The following is a 17719-nucleotide window of genomic DNA, read 5'->3' on the forward strand; positions in this document are numbered from 1 at the left end:
GGGTTCATGATTAGAGCCTATTTATTTTTTATTGAGTTATCATGATTCCCTGATGCTTTGTAATCCTTGTGTTTTTATGTTGTTATCTGCACATTTTAGGAGATAGCTTTGTTTTCTGGCCTTTACAGGAGTTCTTTGGCAGAAACAAAGCATCACTATTTTGTTATTTTCATTTTTGAGACAGGGTCTTGCTGTGACATCCAGGCTGGAGTACAGTGGCAATCATATCTCACAGCCTCAAACTTCTGGGGTCAAGCAATCTACTCTCCTAAGCCTCCTGAGTAGCTGGGACTGCAAGTGCACACCACTGTGTCTGGCTAATTTTGTTTTTTCTTTTTCTTTTTTGTAGAGACAGAGTCTTATCTTATTGCCCAGGCTTATCTTAAACTCCTGGCTTCAAGCAATTCTCCCTCCTCTGCCTCCAAAAGGGCAAGGATTATAGGCATGATCCACCACGCCCAGCCCAGAGCTTCACATACTTGGTCTAGCCTGTGATTCTGGAAGGGCTAAATAGTGAAAACCCTAGGCAGGTAGAAATTACTGAGTTCTCTAGTTGGCTGATCCACTGTCTTTGCTCTGATGTCAGAATGGGCTATTGATTGGCTTTACTGACCAACGAGACCACTGTCTGGGCTTTTCTGTCAGATGAAACTACTGGCTGGATAATACAATGGCTTCTGGTCAATTCAGTCATAAGATGTATTCCTAGCTGGAAAATTCTGCTATTTGAAATCTACAGTTAGACAAGATTGCAAGTTAGACTCTGAAGTTAGGCAGGGTCACAACCCTGGACAGGTAATACCTGAGGCTACAATACACTACTTATACAAAACTGAAGATTTTTCTCCCTAACTGGGTGGAGCCATGAAGTGGGCTTCCAGCTGAGTTTATTGTTTCATTGACTTCCCGGATAATGTAAGACTAGCCCTTGTGTTTCTCCAAAATATAGAAAGGTGGACATATTCCTTCGTGGTTAGAGTCATTGTGTGTGTTTTTTGGCTGTGTGGGGCTGCTACTTGTTTTCCCTGGTCAGGCCCAGTCTACATCTTCTCTTCTCACAAATAGGTGAAGCTGTGTTTCCCTGACTGGACAGTTGTTCGCCTGGGTTCTAAGGCTGAGCCCAGAGACTAGCAGTCTAGGGGCTCAAGTTAAATTGTATTCCCACTGTGCTTCTGAAGGGAACCAGAACCAGATTAACTCTGTGGTTGTGTCGTGAGGTTGGCTGATATCCCTGATCGGGAAGCACAGCTGTCAGGAAAACAGAGGTACCACCAAGATCTGTGCACCAGTAACTTTTTTTGTTTCTACTTGACCCTAGGGCAGGCAAGCCATGCCATTTCCCCTAGTATTCTCCATGAGGTGAAACCAGAGTGGACTTCCTGAGTAGCATCTTAGAACATTAGGGAAACTGAATGATTGCCTCTTATTCTCTTTCTTCTGGGGAGAAACTGTGAGTGCAGGGAAACCATCTCCATTTGCTGTGCCAATTTGAGGAGAAGGAATGTGGAGGCCCAGGTAAAGTAAGAACATTCTTCTTACCCTTCAGATTCAGATTTCATTCAATTCTACATCCCATGCTGGTATTTCCGGCTGGTTTCCAGGTGTAGGGGTTTTCAAAAGATATTCTAGTTCGTGGATAGTTGCTAGTTAAACCTTCTGTGGGCCAAGTAGAGGCTGAGATTTCCTGTTTGACTATCTTGCTGACATCACTACCAAGATTTACCTTTGATAGTTGAGACTGCTGAACTGTTTTCATCTTCTAAATTTTCATTATAAATTATTTTATTGATGTTAGAATAAGAAACAATACTGAATTATAATGCATGGCCACTCTTCAAAATATAACAGTGCCTTTGTTAGTCTTTGCAATCGTTGAAGTGACAAAGGATTTTTTTTAATAGAATGTCAGTTATGTAGAAGAGATAAGGGTTTTATTTATCCTGAAACATCTATCTTTGTATAAGTATTTCATAAGAAGCTCTGTGGGATCAGAAGAAGTAGTCCCTCCACCAAAAGCACTTCCTAAGGATTATTTTGCCTCGAAGCCCTCCTACAGGCAAGAGGAGCTTACTGGACTTCCTAGAAGAAAATGTTGTTGTGGCATGAGGCACTTCTCTGATCGTATCACTGCTGTACTAAAGGTATGTTCTACATGTACTTTTTGGGAAGAAATTGATGGTTATTTCGCTAGTGTTTATTGTTGATATAAAGGACCAAGTAAATCTCTGAAGACTAAGGTCTATTTTCTTATAAAGAAAAAAATATTCAGACTGATGCAAAGTTACTTTCTTAGCATAAATTCTAGAGTTATACTTAATACCTTGCCTGGAATACTTGGGCCAAAGTCCAGCCATCTTTGTCGGGCTACTTATTCTGTAAAACTGCAGTTTTCTCTTCTATGCCATTCCACCATATTTTGCTGGTCATTGTGAGAATGAAATTAAAGTACACATGAAGAGCATTTTACACAACACATAATACTTAGTAAATGTTCAATAAATAATTAATTAGAATTTAAATTTTTGTGCAACTCACTTTAATAAATAAAATTCTAACCTTTTCCACTAGTAATTAAGCAAACTTCTTCAAATATCAGGCCTTGTTAATTTCTCAGCTTTTACTCTCATGGCATGAAGTAACTTAAGTACATACATTGTTATACCATCATTTTGCTATTTCTGGAGTCACCTTTCTGAACTGTATATTAATAATCACAATAAAAAACTAGACAACACAGCACAAGGGATCTCAAATCATAAATTTAAAAGAAAAAAATGTATATAATTTAATCCAACAGCTGAACATAAATTATCCTAGAACAATAAGGGCAAAAAAAATGGTTAAAGAATAGAAAGTAAAATTGTGTGCTAATCTCCATAACTTCACTAGACAAAAAACAGTACTTTCATAATCTTGATCAAAGATTTTTCTTTTCAACTTATTTTGGATGCTGTTGTTCAAATATGTATGATCTACTTAGGCTAGAAGGAGGAAATGTATCAATTTGGTGCCTACTAAAGCAATATTTACTTGAATTAGATTTAGCAAAGTATTTCAACGTTATAAGATGGGTAAAATGTTCAGACATAGATTCTTTCTGGGGGAAAATATATTTATAATTACTGCTTTTAGAAATTATTAAAATATAGTTAGTTGTGAAGCAATATTAGTAATGCTAGACTCTGCGTCAGATCTGCTACATATCTGAAAGACAACATTTAAGAGCTTTATTTTTTGCATTCTTCAAATTGAAATACAGCATTTTTTCAAATGTAACAAAAATAATGGTAATATTCTTTGAAAACATTTAGCTCTGTATTTTAATACCAGCAGACTTGAATTATGAGAATTCATGGAGAAGGGATTTATTAGGAGCTGAAATGACTATAGAAGACTGTCATTATTGGTTTAATTCTGACTAGAAATTCTCTCTGAATGTTTATGGCAGTCCTATTTTTGATCAATGAGTTAGAGACTTAAACCAAATGATCTCTCTTCTGTTTCTCTTTCTTCCTCTCTCTTTGTCTGGCTTTCTCTGTCTTGCAAATGGAAAACATCATTAGGTATACACAGAATATAATTTGAAACTTCAAAGTTTTTATGTGATCTGAAAATCATGCCCATTTCTAGTCATATATGTGTGTAATCAGTATTCATAAGAATGTCAATTTATGCATTTTCAATTCTGTTAAATTGACTGAAATCATGTTTACTACTGCCACACATTTTTTAGTGTGCTGTATTTAATATTGTCCTTATTAATATAACAGAAATGTCGATTATTTGTTAAAGTAAATGTATGACACAGAGAAATTTTAGATTTATACTCATATCTCTTATGTTCATATCTCTTATGTTTTTTACAAGTGAAATGTTTTTCTGACCTTGTAATAAAAAATAATAGGTTACTGAAATATAAATGACATTCAAATTAATTTTATTACATAGGCAATTATACAACTTCTAATATGATTCTATGATTATTTATCTTACAACACACAATTGTGCCCTAGGTATAGGGTGTATTCTTTGTTGAGGAGTTTGGACAGTACAGCAGCAGCTGCTCTAGGTAAGATAATCAGGGCAGTCCATTCTGAGAAGACGACGTAATGTACACACACAGAAATATATAAATAATTTAAAGGCACAAGCTCATTTTTGTATGACATGCTTGTTTGTCACAGTAGGAATAATTGTCTTCATCATTTCTTGGTCGTTTTCTTGCTTAGCAATGTTGATCCTGAAGATCAAGTATGTTTCCAAAAACACTTTAGCATGGAGTACGAGAACAATGTAGATTGTTCTCTCTCTCCCTCTCTTTTCCTCTCTCTTTTCTCTCTCTCTCTCTCACACACACACATACACTCTCACCCTCCCTGTATCTCTCTCTCTACACACACACAAACATATCAACATTCTGATCACCACATAAAAAATTTCTGAGATCTTTCATTTCTATGACTTGAATTTATGAACAATAAACTTGGGTCATGTAATAAAATGTAACTTAGTTTATGCATGGAACATATAGCTTAGAAAACCACCATATGTATACCATAAATAAATTGACAAATACAGATAACGGGGATACAGTACAATACAGTTACAGAAACATAGTAATCTTATAAGCGGTAAGCAAATTGGACTTCGAGTATAGATAACACATATTTGTTATTGTTTTTCAAGTTATTTTTAATTTTATTTTCTCCAAATCTCTATTCTCTGATTAGTCTATTTATTTCCAGATGGCATAATTATGTTTCCAAATTTCTAAGATTCTGCCCTTATGGTTTAACTTGTTTTATTTATACCAGAACAGCTGACTTCAACAGCTGCTTTTTCCTGAAATAGATTTTAGTCAATAGTTTGCCATTTCCCTCAATTCAGATCATCTGATTTACTACAGTAGAATATTTCTATGGAATATTTTAGGAGTTTTCTTGTACTGGAAATGAAAATTTAACATTAGATGTTTCAAGTTGTTTGGCCAGTATCTCCCTGAAACTTTCCAATGAACCAAATTAATACATACTCATTTAGCACTGATATTACCAATTGAATAATATGGATCACTAATTCCTCTTTTGATAGGTAATCATACATATGTTTGCCAATTTTTATTCAATTCAGGTGTCTCATGTTTCTTACATGTCAATGATAAGTTGTGTTGGAATATTTTCCCAGTTATGCTATTTACAGTTTTTAATTTAAAATTTAAGTATACTTCATTGCTTTAATACCAAAAGATTCAATACACTTAAAATTTACAAATACACATTTAAAAAGGAAGTTAAGTTAAAATAATAAAATACAGATGCTCCTCAACTTATGATGGGGTTAAGACCTGATAAACCCATTTTAAGTCAAAAATGTAAGCTGAAAACACATTTAACACCTTGATAAAACTATCATAAAGTCAGAAACCCACAAGCCAAACAATCACAAAGCAAGAAGTCTCTGCAATACAAATTTCACATAACTTTTACATAATTTTTAAAATTGTTTTTTAAATATTTTGATAATTTTAAATATCAAATATTTTAAATATTTTGATAATAGAGGGAAGCAAGGGTAATTAATGGGTGCAGATACTGAATTCCGATGGAAGCTTAATGGTATTCAGATGGAAATTTATGCTTTACTTGCTTTTATAAAACAAAATGAATAATAATTTCATATTTTACAAAAACAATGTTCAAGAAATGCATGATCCAACAAAAATAATGTGTAAAGAAATTCATGAAGAAAAATATAAAATTGATTGAAAGATCTTTGAAAGGCCTAGGTAAATGAATAAGTTCACCATGTTTCTCTTGAGGATGATACACTGTGAAAAGGTGCATGCCAGTTATACCTACATCAACCTACAAAGGCAATGCATTCTCTTTTTTTTCTTTTTCTTTTTTTTTTTTTTTGAGACGGAGTCTTGCTCCGTTGCAAGGCTGGAGTGAGATGACACGAGCTTGGCTCACTGCAACCTCCGCCTCCCGGGTTCAAGGGATTCTCCTGCCTCAGCCTCCCGAGTAGCTGGGACTATAGGCGTGCACCACCACATCCAGATAATTTTCGTATTTTTAGTAGAGATGGGGTTTTACCATGTTGGCCAAGATGGTCTTGATCTCCTGACCTCGTGATCCGTCTGCCTAGGCCTTCCAAAGTGCTGGGATTACAGGTGTGAGCCACCATGCCCTGCTAAGGCAATGTATTTTCAATCAAAATGCCCCTGTTTTATTTTTAACCCATTCGGTATGAGTAAACAATTAATATCATAATGTATATTAAAATGAAAAGCCAAGAACAAAGATGTCAATTCTGAAGAAGAAAGAAGTGAAAATTCCACATAATAAATATCGTGGCTTACTATAGAATTATATACTGTAACCTGTAACACTGGTGAAAACTGTCTAATAACACAAATGCAGAGACTGAGGTCTGTATTTTCTTGTTGGCTCTAGTTATCAGTTCAGAGACACTCTTAACTTCTAGAGGACTTTCTCTAGCCCTTGAGCATAGCCCCGACATGGCAGAACCAGAAACTGACATCATGTGGTTCTCATATGACATCTCTTGGGGCTGCTTCCACAGTCACAGATCTCTCTGACTATAGCCAGGACAGTTACTCCACTTTAAAGGAGCCATGTGATTAGACTGGGCTCACACAGATAATCCAAAATAATCTCCCACTCTCAAGGTTCATAACCTTAATCACATTTGCCAAGTATTCTCTCCCCATTTCGGCATGAGATAACATATTCACAGATTTTGAGGATTAAGACCTGAATTTCCTTAGGGATCATATTTTTCATTCTATCCCATAAACTGACGATGAGATAGGCAAGTTGATAGACTGGATACGTACAGATCAGATATAATATATATAAGAGCAATTTTAGCTTACTATCTGATACTTTTTAAGACTAGAAAGATATTTATTGAAAAATATTCTGTGGTGCTCATACATGTTCTCTTGATATTGAGTCCAGTTATTTTTAGTACTTGGTGCAGGGATAAAACAGTAGATACATTGACCTTGCCTAGTTTCCATCTATCAACAGAGTTGAATCTGTTATATCTGAAGCAGAAACATATTTTCATTGACGTTTTTACACATTATTTGCATCTAGAAAAAATGTGGGGACAGAGCTGCTCTGTCATCAGGTCTGCTGAAGGAAATCGTCACCCTCCCCAATCAAAACCAACTATTCATGGATCAACTGCATTATTTGACACAAGGAAGAAATTTTGGTGAGAGCAAGAAACATTCCTCTGCTTAAACTGAAAGATGGGGACAATATTATCTGTAGCTATCATTCATTGATTTCTAGATATTCAGAAATCACAAGTGATCTCTTGTATCAGAATCACAAGTTATCTCTATTACTTGTGTATCTATTTCTCAAGCATAAAACATCACAATAATATTAATCTACAATGCCTAATTTTTAAACTCATATGTGTAGTGGTTCTTAAATTTGAGCGTGCTTCAGAAGCACCTGAAGGACATGTCAAAATACAAATTGTTGGGAGCCACCTCCAGAGTTTCTAATTTATGTGTACAATATACAGCCATACAAATTTGTGCATATGTAAACACAGGCATGATACTTGTTTACAAATAAAAGAGTAGAAACATAACAGTAAAAACATATAAAACAGAGCACTATTATCTTTCTCCTTCACTAAGAGATCATCAACATTAGCTGAAGACGTTTCTTTCCTTGTAATTTCTTGAAGGTAAAGATCTTTTATAGTGCTCCTAGGTTAAAAAATAATAATAAAGTCATAAATAGGTCTCTAATCTAGCCAATGAACAATCACTTGATATCCCTGGTCTCAGATATAAAGAGCAAACCTAGCTCAATAATCTCAACTGAAATAGTTATAAGGGTGAATCCTGGGATCTCTGCAGAACCCAGAAAGGTAAAAGAACGGAGGGGAGGTCCAAGAATAAGGGGATTTAAGGAATCCACTAACAGGAGGCTGTGTGTAGACTGAAACGTGACAGGAGGGCAAAGGAAAGAAATGCTTTGCCCACACTCTGGGCTCTAGATTATCAGGATCAGCCATGACTAATAATAAGTCCTCCCGCCAATGGCTTGTCTGTGCCTGTGTACCCCACCAGATGCCATGGCCATGATGGAAAGGCTATGCTTTTGTGCACTATCACCCAGAGTTGTTGAACTGTGATGCAATAATCAGCAGCCTCACTTGTAAACTTGCCATCAAATTGAGCAAAGCACACTACACCATTACATCCAAATTGTTAGTGGAGGGGTGTCAGGGAGTGAAAGCAGATTCAGCAAACACAGTTATGGTGCCAAGTGTAGGCACTCAGTGAGAAAATGATGCCATGTAGACCACTGGGTAACATGAGATTCAAGACTAAGTGGGCCAATGAGAAAGCAAGGAGCATACTCTAGAGTGTCTGTTCTTCTAGAAGTTTCCACTGAATTTTTCTTCAGAAGTTGTTACGGCAAGAGAGGTAGCTAAAGGGCAGCTGGATAGAGTGTGATTGATTGCAGTTGTCATCCTTCTAAGTATATGTGCAACTTAAGAAAAATAGTAGTTTTAAAGAAAGCTTCCTTGAGAGCCCTTTTTACCAATTACCACTGCCTTACCCTTTCATACAGGTGCCACTGAGAAAAATGGAGAAAAAGTAGCTATTCCAGATGCCTATACTCTTCAATATTATTGTGCAGCAAAGGGTTAACTCAGCAGGTCTAGCTTGCCCAAACTGCAGATTCCAAAGGTCTTCAGGACCAGCCTTTGATCAGTTCCTGAAAGATAACCTCTGAACTCCTGGAATCTTTTGAAATACAAAGCGTGCTTTTGTAGATTTGAGACCTTGGGAATGCCAGTTTATGCTAACAATGTGATTAATGGTAGATGCTTGTTTTCTATTCCTAGACTTTGGGTCACACTGTACCAGTTTGAATTCTGGGGGTTCTGGGTCGGAGTAGCTAAGGTGAGTCAAATGAGAGCCACATGCCTATAGATTTACCTTTAAGTCATATAGGTAAAAAACCTACAAGTCATATAAGTCAAAAACCCTGGGAACCATGGTTCAGGTGAACTTCTCTGATTGGCACCATTTTACATGTGCTGTCACACATCGTTGCTTGGAGAATTAAGCACTGTTTCAGTGATTCCAGTGAGAAAGGACAACTAGAAGCTTGTTCCTGTTCTCTCTTGGACCATCTGCCAAAAGTGTCTTTTCTCTTGCTATTTTTAAGCTGTATCTTTTAACTGCAATAAACTATTACCATGAGTGTAACAGCTTTGCTGATTTCAGTGAGTCGCTGTGGTGAATCTTTGAACCCGGCAATGGTCCTGGGCATCCCTGACACAATTACTCAAAAAGCTAACTGTTCCTCCATAGTGACAGAAATATGTATCATGAGTGTTTTGGCAAAACCAATGAGATAACTCAGTATTCAGAATACAACAATACACTACACGTGCATACGCACACACACAGACAAAACTAGGACTCTGTGCTGGAGGGCTTGGGGTAAACAAGAGATAAAATTCATAAAATTCAATGTAAACTGCATACAAATTATTTTACTTACATAATTGTTTCTATATTTTTGGTATTTATGATTTATGGGCTTGTTTTTATATTTGGTTCGAGGTGACTCCCACTTGAAATATTTTGTTGTATGAAGAAAAGGCTAAGCATGAGGCGGTACAGCCTATCTTTTAAAGAGTAGTAATAGATAACCTGTATGACATAGGTATTGGATTAGCAGGAGACAGGGCAAAAGGTCTCTCTTTTATCACGAATAAAATAATAGAGGAAGATGAGTTGAATTGAGGAAGATAGTAGCAAAAGAGGAAATCACCTTCACACCTCTTTGAAACTAGTGACGCTGTTCTTAAAACCTCAGCTGACACGAATGTCACCTCTAAAATAATCAGAATGTCACCCCATTTTATGAATAATTTGCTACCATTAGCCAAGAACTGTCATAATAAATACTCAAATCTACGAGACTGTGATGGGAATGGCATCCGCAAGATGCAGTCAGTGATTCCGACTGCTTGGTTTCTCAAACAAAGCTTTAGTTGAGTTTTTAATGTCCAAATCCACCCAACAAATAGTTATCAGAGTTCAATTCAAGTTCAGGGAACATTGTATTTGAGTCTTGGATTTACTACCAGAGTTTTATTTCTTCTCAGAGGTATTAGGTGTGAATGATTAGCATAGGTTATTTTATAAACTCTGTGGACATGACTGGAATCCAAGCTCAAAATCCTCATAAACTTCAATTAATTATAAAGTCTAACTTTGTGATATTGATTAGGGTCAGTAATTGTCTGATCTTTGCTTAGCAATTATGGATCATTGCAATGGCATGCATTAATTAATAGAAACATATGGCAGTTAAACATATTTCTTTGTTAATTTTTACTGAGCTGATTTTTGTGCTAATTAATATGAGTGTACTCTAGAAGGCAATAAACAATAATCTCACAGGTACACATGTTGGCTTACAAATACCAGGTTCAAGAAAGGTTTGTTTCCCGGATGGAATGCAGTAAATTTTTTAAAAATATTATGTATGCTTGGTTGTGTGCAATTTTAGATTTTATGATAAATTTTAATTTTAACTTCTGTATTTTTAAAATTTTTGCATTATAGCAGTAAATGATTTAATTTCACTTTTCAGATTAAATTATTTATGCATCTATTCATTTTCTCTTATGACTATTTCCTAGTTATGTTCCCTGCTGTTCTGAGTGCTTAGAATATATATATATAATATATATATATATGGTTTTTTTAAATATAACTTTTGTTTTAAGTTCAGGGTTCTATGTGCAGGTTTGTTGTATAGGTAAACTTTGTGTCATGGGGGCTTGTTATACAGATTAATTGTCACCCAGGTATTAAGCCTTGTACCCAATAGAATGTATCTTTAAATTGTATTTATTCTTTTAAAATATGTAGATCGTGTGTGTTTGACTAATGTAAATGACTCGTTGCTATAGATATTTCCTGTCGTGATTTTTTACTCAGCATTGTTTAAAGACCTATTCACACTGCTTACCATACAAGTAGTCTTTTTGGCTTTTGACTCCTGAGAGTATTTCACTGTTTGTATTTCATCTATCCCTCAATAATGTGCCCCTACACTGCCTTCTACTCCTTACCACCAGGTACCATTGCAATTAAAATCTCACTCTTGGCTTGTTTGGGAAATTTATAAGAATCTTTCTAGGATTTTTGAGCCATGAATGCTAATACTTAAACTATCTAATACTGCCAGTAGTGTTGCACCTGTGTACATTCCTGCAGGAAGGGCAAGATGGCTTTCTGCTTTCAGAAAACTTCTCAGTTTCAACTTTACTAACTTTTTGCCACACTGATATATGTAGAGTAGCACCTTACTAATGTTTTACTTATTCCACACACTAAAGAAGTTGACTGTCTCTTTAATCGTTAATGATTTACTTTTATTTTTCTACCAATTGACTTTGTCCATTTTTCTATTGTTTCTTTTGCTTTTTTGTCCATTTTAATTAGGACTTCTTTTGTATCATAGATAATCTTTCACCGTTGATTTTATGTTTTGCAAATATATTCTAATATGTTAAATCTCTGTTAAATTTGCACAAGTTGGATTTTATTGAACAGAAACTCTAGACTTAGACAGTGAAACCTTAGTATGATTAATTCAAATTTATTATTTATTCCTGTATGATTTGTGATTCATTTTGGCATGTTTAGTGTAGTGCTTAACCATTCCTAAGACATAAAAATAGTTTGCATATTTCTATACATCATGTTTTTCAATTTGCTTTTATACAAGTTTTACATTAATCCTAGGTCAGACATTTTAAACAGCATAATTTTAGCTTTACTCTCTTTCATGTAGCAAACCCATTTTCCTAACACTACATTATAAATAGTTAAACTCTTCACCCTTTGACTTGTGAGACCATATATTTTCTACATAAAACACTTATAAATGTCTCCAAATTGCATATGTCTTTGTCTGATTGTCTATTCCTAATCCATTATCATACTGCCCTTATCATAATGTCTTTACAACACACATGCTAAAGCCTCATAGGGAAAGGACTTCATTGTGACCCTTATTTTTTCAAAGTTAATTTAACTCTGTGTGGTTCTTTATTTTTAATTTTAAAAGGTTTCAAGACTCTTGAAATTGTAAAGCCTGATACTACGACGACTATTACTCTGAAACTCATTTTGGGTTTTTAAAAAATTATCATCGTATTTAATTTCATAGGTAAAATCTTCCATGCTATTATTGACATGTTGATTGTGTAGGGGTTTAAGTTATTACAAGTAATGTTACTGTGAACATTGTTTCCGGGTACATATATTTATGATTTTTTTAAACAGGTATGCCAATGGCTAAGATTTGGTCTTTGTATCCATATATGTCCAATTTTAGTGATTAATGTTTGGTATTTAGTATTTATTATCAATTTTAGTAAAATAGTTTCGCAAATATAAATTGTATTTAATGTGATCTAGTAGAACATGCAATTTTAGTAAAATTGTACCTGATGTGATCTAGTAGAATATAGTAGTTGTACCAAATATTATACTCAGTAATAATGTATGAATGTCCCCTTTGCTACAAATTTTGCCACTTTCATGTTGTCAAACATTTAAACATTTTGCCAACATACTGTGTTTGAAATGTGGTTCTACCCTGGAGTTTTAACTTGCATTTTCTAGGTTACTATTAGTATTGAGCATCTGACTAGGTTCCTGGAGGGCCCCAAGAAAGGCTGCCAGATTTATTTGACTGGCTGTCTATCTGTGGGATTCTAACTTACGTAAGAGAAAAATAAATCACATAGTATTGGAATTTCTTTGTATGCACAACTAAGTCTAAACTCTCACTAATACAGAAAACTTGGAGGGCACCTGACATTTTCTGTTTGGGTCAAACCTCATTTTTACAATAGACAAATTTTAAATAGTTTAGATTTAACAGAAAGTTCGCTGAGATAGTACAGAAAATCTCCATACATTCTGCACCCACCTTCCCTTATTATTATCTTATATTTGCATGACTCATTGCTGCAATGAATGAAAGAATACTGATACCTATCTTAGTTCGTTTGGGTTTCTATAACAAAATATCATAGACTATATAATTCATAAACAACAGAAATTTATTATTCACAGTTCTGGAAACTTCAAAGTCCAAGATCGAGGCACCAGCAGACTTGGTGTTTGGGGAGGGCCCTTCCTCATAGATGGTGCCTTCTTGCTGCATTTTCATATAGCAGAAGGGGAAGGTATATTTCTGGGGCCTCGTTTCTAAGGGCATTTATTGCATTCATGAGGCTTGAGCCCTATGACCTAATCACCTCCCCTAATACCATTACATTGTTGGTTAGGTTTCAATTTGTGAATTGTTAGGGAACCCAAACATTCAGACCACACCAATACCTTTCATTTTATTAAAGTCCATAGAATATTTATATTCTCTTGGTTTTAATCTGATATCCCTTTCCTGTCCCAGGATGCAATCAAATTAGTTGCCGTGCCTTTTAGGTTCCTCTTGGTAATGATAGTTATTAAGACTTATCTTGTTTTTGATGATCTTGACATTTTGAGAAGTACTATTATTGTAAGATGTGCTTTACAGGAATTTGTTTGATGTTTTTCTCGGGAGTATATTGGGATATATGATAAGTTGGATTCCATTCAAATTAAAAACATTTGCTCTGCGAAAGACACTGTCTAGAGAATAAGAAGACAAGTCACAAATGTTGAAAGAATATTTGGAAAGAAATATTTAATAAAATACTGTTGTCTTTAATATTCAAACTACTCTTAAAACTCAGCAATAAGGAAATGAACAGACAGGCTGTGGCTGCAGTCCCAGCTACTCGGCAAGCTGAGGTAGGAGGATTACTTAAGCCCAGGAATTCAAGTCCAGTCTGGGCAACTCTACCTCCAAAAATTAAATAAATAAATAAAATAAGGTAAATAAAACAAGAAAATAAAAACTTAATTAAAAGTGGTCAAAATATCTGAACAGACACTTCACCAAAGAAGATATACATATGGTAAATAAGCATACACAAAGATGATCAACAACATATGTCATTTAGGAATTGCAAATTGAAACAATAAGATACCACTAGCTATTTAGTAGAATGACTAAAGTCTCAAACACTGGCAACAACAAACTCTGATGAGGATTTTGAGGCAATAAGATTTTGGTAAAAATGAAAAATGGCACTGCCACTTTGGAAAACATTTTAGCAGTTTCTTACAAAACCAAACACTCTCTAACTATATGACCCACAAATTAATCTTTTTGCCATTTACTTAAGTTCATTGAAAATTTATGTCCACACACACAAAAATGCACATGGATGTTTACAACAGTTTTCTTCATAATTGACAAAATCATGATGCCCTTTACTTTTTGAATTGATAAGTAAACTGTGGTACATTCTGACAATTGAATATTATTCACTACTAAAAAGAACTGAGCTACCAAGCAATGAAAACATATGGAGAAAACTTAAATGCATACTACTAGGTGAAATAAGCCAATCTAAAATAAAATATATACTATATGATTCCAAGTATATGACATCCTAGAGAAGTCAAAATGATGAAAAAAAGAAAATGATTAGTGATTGCTGGGGTAATGGGGGAGAGGCTGATGACTAGGTGAAGCACAGGGAATTTTTAGGACGAAGAAATGCTTCCATGTGATACCATCATAGTAGACACATAATATATATATGAATAGTCATTATAGACATATAATACATATATGAATAGTCGTTATACATTTGCCCAAACCCACAAAATGTACAGCAGCAAGAATAAAGAGTCAACCCTGTAGGAACTATGGACTTTGGTTGATAATGATGGGTTAATGTTTGCCCATTGATTGCAACAAATGTACTATTATAGAGGGGAACATCAATGGTGGAGCCTGCGTGTGTGTAGGGGAAGGAGGTGTGTAAGAACTTCATATGTTTTGCTTAACTTTTCTGTGAAGCTTTATTCTTATTTACCATAAAAAGAAAGTCTAAGTAAAAGATAAGGAATACAATTATTACATTAAAGATGTACAGTATGAAACCTAATGCAACCACTGAAATCATAAGTCAAAGCATTATACATAATAAGCAATGTAAGAGAAAATGAAATCATAAAATGATGTAACTACTCTAAAATAAAAAAGAAAGACAGGAAAAAGAGACAAATAGGCTATATAAAAAAGCAAACAGGAATATAATAGAGCTAAACTTTGTTATAGCAATTACCACATAAAATGTAAATAGTTTAGACACTCAAATTAAAAGACAGAGATTTTGAAAAGATCCGACTATATGCTATCTCAAAGAAATGTACTTTGAATAAAGAAACAAATCGGTTAAAAGTGAATAAATGAGAAATATATCAAGCTAAATATAAAAAGCTGATATGAGTACATTACAATAATGCAAAGCAAATTTTAAAACAAAAAACTCCAATATTATCAAAATGATAAAAGGGTTAATTTATCATAACAGCAACATATCGTTACAATTATGCTTATATGTAAACAATTACATTTGCACATCTAAAATAAATGAAGCAACCACTAATAAAACTGCAAGAGATATAGATAATGCCATAATGGCAGTTTGAGATTTCAAAGGAACTCACAGTAATTGATAGAACATGTATACAAAGATCAGTAAGAATACACTGACCAACTGGACTGCAGTAATATCTATAGAAGCCTACATCCAACAAAAATAGAAAACCCATACTATTTAGGTATATGTGGAGTACTTTTGGACATAGAATTAATCTGAGCCATAAAACAAATATCAATCAATTTAAAAATATCTTTTCTACTAATAATGGCATCAATAACAATCTATCAAATCACAAAATATCTAGCATCCAAATAATGCACTTCTAAATAACCCATTATCCAAAGAAGAAATAAAAAGGGAAAATATAAATATAAGTTAAGCAGTTTTAACTGGAATATTTGAAAGTGAAAACACTTCAAAATATGTAGGATACTGCAGAAGCATTAAGGACATTAGGGAGTAATTAACTTATAGTGGTGAATTTCTACCTTAGAAAAGCAGAAGTGTCTTGTTAAAGTCTTCACCTCAGCAACCACCAGAAAAATAGAAAAGCTTAAAGAAAGAAAGAAAAACAAAATTCAATGTAAGGAGAAGAAGAAGAAAAAAAAGAATTAGAGTGGAAATCAGTCAACTGGAAAACAATAGAAAAATCAATGAAGCCAAGAGCTGGTTCCTTGAGAAGATCAATAAAATTGATAAACCTCTATCCAGATACATCAGAAAAAAAAAAAAGGAGAACAAAAGATATAAGCATCAGGAAAAATATAGGATATTAAGAAAATTGAGTTACTAGTTAAGACAGTTACCCCAAGGAATTTTCCCAGTTCTGATGGCTTTACAGCTAGAATCAGCCAAATATTTAAGGAAGAAACAATACCAATTCTACACAAATTAATCAGAAAACAAAACAAAAACAAAAAGAGAGTGAATAGTTTGTAACCTATCCTGTTAGGTTAGCATTACTGCACTATCAATGCAAGACAAAGACACTGCAAAAAAACAAACAAACAAACAAAAAAAACAAGTATTCCTCATAAATCTAGATGAAATTTGTTTTAAATAAAAATTGAATCTATCTGTGCAATCGATCTGTCTATCTATATTAATAATTCTTGTACTAAATGCAGCTTATCTTAGAAATGCAAGTTTGGTTAAACATTTGAAATGCAGTCAGTGTAATTCGCCATATCAACAAACTAAAACATGAGAAATAAAAGACATCTAAAATGAAAAGCAAGGAAGTAAAACTGTCATTATGTACAGATGACGTGATCATTCATAAAGAAACTCTAATGAAATCCATAAAAAGAGCTACCCCAGAACTAATAAATGAGTTCAGCAAGGTTGCAGAATAAAAGAGCAAAGGACAAAATCAATTGCATTTTGAACACTAGCAATGAGCAATTAAAAATTGGGATGAAAATGTTTACCACAGGATCAATATATGAAATACTTAAGGATAAATCTGAAACATGTGAAAGACCTGTACTTTGCTGAGAGAAATTAAAGGAGCTCCATCTAAATGAAAAGCATCCAATGAACATTAATCAGAGAATTAATACTGTTAAAATGGCAATACTCCTCAAATTTATCTACAGATGGATACAATTTCTGTCAAAATCCCACCTAGCATGTTTTCAGAAACTTGTAAGATGACCATAAAATTCATATGGAAATGCCAAGGACCCAGAAATATTCAAAACAACATTCAAAACAATCTTGAAAATGATTGTAGTTGAAGAACTAACAATACTTGATTTCAAGTTTTGGCATAAAAATAGGTCCTTGGAACAAAATAGACTTTAGATTAGAAACTAGAGTTGACCTACATAAATAATAGATTTTTGACAAAAGGGCAAAAGCAATTCAGGGGAGAAAGTATAGTGTTTTCATAAATTACGTTGGAACAATTGTATATACATATGTTGTTTTCCATTTTCGTTTTTTAAGAATTTTTTTATACTTCATACCATATTGGAATATTAACCCAACATTGATCATAGGCACAAATGTGAAACATAAAACCATAAAACTCCTAGAAGAAAACATAAGATAAAACCTTCATTACTTCAAATGAAACAATTTCTTAGATATAACACCAAAGCCAAAATCT

General features: G+C 34.0%; 1 long non-coding RNA gene across 1 annotated transcript in view; it reads left to right on the forward strand.

Moving 5' to 3' along the window:
• The first annotated feature begins 664 nt into the window (after positions 1 to 664).
• The window catches only part of LOC105505822, a 40597-nt gene continuing 23542 nt past the window's right edge, over positions 665 to 17719 (forward strand). The window contains exons 1-2 of the long non-coding RNA XR_001000810.1: positions 665 to 795; positions 4014 to 4069. This is a non-coding gene — a long non-coding RNA (uncharacterized LOC105505822). The remainder of the gene's footprint in view (positions 796 to 4013; positions 4070 to 17719) is intronic.

The sequence above is a fragment of the Colobus angolensis genome, unplaced genomic scaffold, assembly GCF_000951035.1.
Source record: "Colobus angolensis palliatus isolate OR3802 unplaced genomic scaffold, Cang.pa_1.0 Scaffold13, whole genome shotgun sequence".
In the NCBI taxonomy this organism is placed as follows: Eukaryota; Metazoa; Chordata; class Mammalia; order Primates; family Cercopithecidae; genus Colobus; species Colobus angolensis.